Below are 4,788 nucleotides of genomic sequence, written 5' to 3'. Positions count from 1 at the left end.
TCCACCACATCATTGTCTGTGTCCCGCAAAGACAAATTGAGCATCAATTTCATGTGTCAATATTAAAATGACAAATTTTCTTCACTTTTAAAAAATAGAGGTATTGCTATCAACTCTTATTACCATTAATCTTTTTAAAATATTGGAATCATTTTTACTCGACTCTTATTTCCAAACTTGTTATTTATTAGTTTGTTGTGTAGTCTATACTGTATGGCATTGATGTTCATAATGGCCGTCCGAACGAAACTGTGATTACGATGCAGCCAGAGATAAAAATGAGTTTGACACCCCTGATACTATCCTTTTCTAAATTTAATTTAAAACTTTAATATTTGACAAAAGAAAAAAATGCGCTTCTCATATTTAAAAAGACGACTCTTGTGTTGCTTAGCCGTGATTTGTGAAAACCACATTTTCAAATTTGTTTTTTTATGTCACAAAATTACATAAAACACCAATGTACTATAAATCTATTACTGATTTGTGTGTACTGTAAACAGTGCCTTTCTAACGCCCTCATGGCCTCATTTGACATTTACCTCAACAACTCTGAGGTAAATATGACACTCAGCCTGGCAGACTGCTAATAAAGGTGACAGCGGGAGGGCAGAAAGCTGCTTGGTGTCCCACCCTGCTGTTTGGGGGCACAAACTTCACGGACGCTCAAGAAATGTCCTCATAACATCGGGCCAACAACATAGTAACATGAGTGATGTTATGTTCAGGTCACCAAAGTGTAGAAGAGAATCCAGTCCATTTTCAAAATAAAAGCTAATCCAGACTCAGATAAATGAAATGGAAATAATGCAAGTTATTTATTCTATCTTATCAAAGTCAAAGTCAGCTTTATTGTCAATTTCTCCAGATGCCAAAGACACACAAAGAAACCGAAATTTCGTTCCCCCCTATCCCACGGTGACAAGACATGGCTCACAACAGACAAACAAGTAAACAAGTATAACAACAGCGTGCTGAATAAATCATGAATAAATAACACAACAAATAAATAAATAAGAGGAGCAAAAAAAAAAAAAGGAGCAAGTGAGCGTACAGCAGACATACCAGAAAATAGCGCAACAGTGCCGCACGCTACGCAGAAGGGGGTAGCGAGTTCAGGGTCCTAACAGCCTGGAGAAAGAAGCTGTTGGCGAGTCTGGTGGTGCGGGAGCGCAGGCTCCTGTACCTCTTCCCAGAGGGCAGAAGGTCAAACAAAGAGTGAGCCGGGTGACTCACATCTCTCGCAATCGAGGTTGCCTTGCGGGCGAGATGGGAGGTGTAAATGTCCTTCAGGGAGGGGAGCGAAGCACCAATAATCTTACCAGCCGTACTCACTATGTGCTGAAGGGCCTTCAAGTTCTGTTCAGTGCAGTTACCACCCCAGACAGCGATGCAACTGGTGAGGACGCTCTCAATGGTGCCACGGTAGAATGTAGACAGGACTGCCTGAGGAGCACATGCACGCCTGAGCTTCCGCAGGAAGTACAGGCGGCGCTGAGCTTTCTTTGCCAGTGACGAGGTGTTTGCGGACCAGGAGAGGTCCTCACTGATGTGCACCCCCAGGAACTTGGTGCAGCTCACCCTCTCCACCACAGCACCGTCGATGATCAGCGGCAGGTGTTTTGTGTGACCCTTCCGGAAGTCAACAACGATTTCCTTGGTCTTGTCGACGTTCAGTAGGAGGTTGTTGTCCCTGCACCACGTGGTCAGAAGGTCAACTTCCGACCTGTACCGAGTCTCGTCGCCCTTCGTGATGAGACCCACCAGAGTCGTGTCGTCAGCAAACTTCACTATGCGGTTGTCGCTGTAGGTCGCAGTGCAGTCATGTGTCAGCAGGGTGAAGAGCAATGGACTGAGCACGCAGCCCTGGGGGGGGGCCCGTGCTCAGCGTGATGCTGGCGGAGATTTTGTCGCCAACACGCACCACCTGAGGCCTCTGACAGAGGAAGTCCAGTAGCAGGTTGCAGAGGGAGGTACTGAGGCCCAGCTCGTTGAGTTTGCAGATGAGTCGCTTCGGCACAATGGTGTTGAAGGCAGAGCTGAAGTCCACAAACAGCAACCTCACATATGAGTCCTTTCTCTCCAGGTGGGTGAGGGCCGAGTGGAGGGCAGAGCAGATGGCATCCTCAGAGGACCGCTTGGCACGGTACGCAAACTGGAAAGGGTCAATGGTGGGGGGGAGAACGGATTTGATGTGCTCCATGACAAGCCGCTCAAAGCACTTCATGATGATGGGCGTCAGTGCCACGGGGCGGTAGTCATTGAAGCAGGACGGTGCAGGTTTCTTCGGCACAGGAACGACGGTGGCAGCCTTGAAACACGAGGGGACGATGGCCTGCTGCAGGGAAACGTTAAAGATGTCCGTGAAGACACCCGACAGCTCCCCAGCGCAGTCCTTCAGCGCTCGACCCGGGATGTTGTCAGGGCCCGCCGCCTTACGGGTGTCAATAGCGGCAAGCGCCCTCCTCACACCGTCAGCAGAGAGGCGCAGGGGCTGCTCGTGTGGGGGGGGGGAGTGGTCTTCAGCGGGCAAGTGCTGTTCTGGGCGTTGAAGCGAGCAAAGAAGCGGTTTAGATCGTTCGGCAGACGGACGTCGCCCTCACAGCTCCTCGGCGCGGGCTTGTAGTCCGTGATGGTCTGAATGCCCTTCCAAAGGCTACGTGCGTCCTTGCTGTCCTTGAAGTGGGTGGAGACCTTGCACGAGAACGCCTTCTTCGCTTCTTTGATGCCTCGGGACAGGTCGGCCCTCGCTGTCCTCAAGCCAGCCTCATCCCCCGCTCTGAAAGCCTTGTCCCTGGCCCTCAGCAGTCTGAGGACAGCCCCTGTCAGCCACGGCTTCCAGTTCGCGCGAGTGACGACGGATTTTGAGCAAGTCACATCACCGATGTACTTCGTGATGTAAGAGGAAACAGAGTCAGTATACTCCTCTATGTCCGTCCGATCGTTGTAGGTGGCTGCCTGCTTAAACAAGTCCCAGTCAGTGGTGTCGAAGCAGTCACGAAGTGCATCGGAGGCCCCCTCAGGCCACACCCGAACCCGCCTCCGAACTTATCTATTCTATCCTGGTATCAAGTTGTCCACGAACCAGTACGGGTCCGCTGACCGGGGATGGGGAACACTGCCCGAACCTAATTATACCATATTTGATTTAAAAAAAAAAAAAAAAAAAAAAGGTTAAATATAGTAATACAGAGAACATGATTCCTTAAGTATTGGATTACCCTTGGGTAATAATCTTGCGTGTTCTTTGCAGTCTTTTGTCTAAATATTAGTGTGTGTATACTTTACATACAATTTCTTCCCCCATGCAAACAATATGAGCTCAATATTTGTCAATTCTAAGGGCATTTCACGATTTTGGTGAGTCCATTTCAAAGGGAATGAGAGCAGCCACTTTGAATGGAGGCGACGCAACTCAGCTGTGTCGACACCCACAACACAGAAAGATGCCTGTTTTTCCTGTACCAATCATGCATGCATCTGCAAAACTACCAAAACCCAGTCTAGCCCGCCCCTGCACAGATTTACACCACGGCTCACACTAGATTTGCGCTGGGCATGAAAATAAAACCCTTTGTATGCAGCCTTGTTGCAAACTAACAGCAATCATTTAGTGTCCAGGATTATTGCAAATAGTCCTCCACACAATCCTCCAAATACTCACGCCTTCATTCCAGTTATTATGTGATGCTGAGCAACATTAAGATACGGCTGCTGTTTCCAAATCGCCTTTGACTCCCAAGACAAAACTATCAGGCCTGCAGCACATTTTGACTCGCGTGTCTGTCTCTGCATCTTTGACCCGAGCTTGAACCCAGAGTCTCAACAATAAAGCGCAAAGGGGGGAAAACAGCAAACATTGCGTGTTTATTTTCAGTTTGTCGTCATATGCATTTCGCATGCGATTCTTAAGAAGTACCAGCAGGCAGATGCACTTTGACAACTGTTTCATTTACATATTGCATTGCATTCGGTTGGCTTCATGAAGCATCCTCTGTAGAATCCCCGTGTGCCTTCTTACCATCGTGGTTTACTGGTAAATCTCAGATGGATTTTACGCGGAGGTATTTATTCAACCTATCAACTTGATGTTCTAACATCAGTCATTGGTCTCTTGTGTCACCTCGGCCTAGCAGTTAAAACACACTAGGGGTGATTAGTGGCTACAACCATGACATTTATATGCACATCCCAAATTTATTTCCTTTATTCAGTAAACAAAGACATAATTAAAACACACCATAACGTTGGTTTACTAGGGTGCAGTGTATTATTAGATAGCCTTGCATTTCAAATGACCATAGATTTAATTATAGATCACGTCAATTAAATAAGTGAAACATTCATTTTATTCAGATGGTTGTCCACTGTCTGTATGATTTGATTATATTTAATCATAATTATATTTATACTGTCTGTATAATTTAATTAATTTTTATTATATTTATACTGTCTGTATAATTTAATTAATTTTTACCAATAACTTATTCAAATTTCTGTTACAGTTTTTCTCCTTAGAAGGATTTTTGCTAATGTGGGATTGGTTTTCTTATATATATCTATAAGCAGTGTGATTTTTGACTTGCTTAATGTAGTAAGTTCCTTGAAATAAAACTTTGTTGCGCACGTGCGTAATATAAATAAAATGCTCTCCTCTTGGATTTATTTTAGTGGCATATTATTGCCTGAAATGTACAACCTCGAGGCAATTGAGTTTTCCCATTGGAGAGCTGAGCTGCAGGACCCATTCTATTTAATAAAGTCAGAGCTTGTCGTGACAGGTAACCA

The sequence above is a fragment of the Syngnathus scovelli genome, chromosome 4 (genome assembly GCF_024217435.2).
Source record: "Syngnathus scovelli strain Florida chromosome 4, RoL_Ssco_1.2, whole genome shotgun sequence".
In the NCBI taxonomy this organism is placed as follows: Eukaryota; Metazoa; Chordata; class Actinopteri; order Syngnathiformes; family Syngnathidae; genus Syngnathus; species Syngnathus scovelli.
This window is presented reverse-complemented; position numbering follows the sequence as displayed.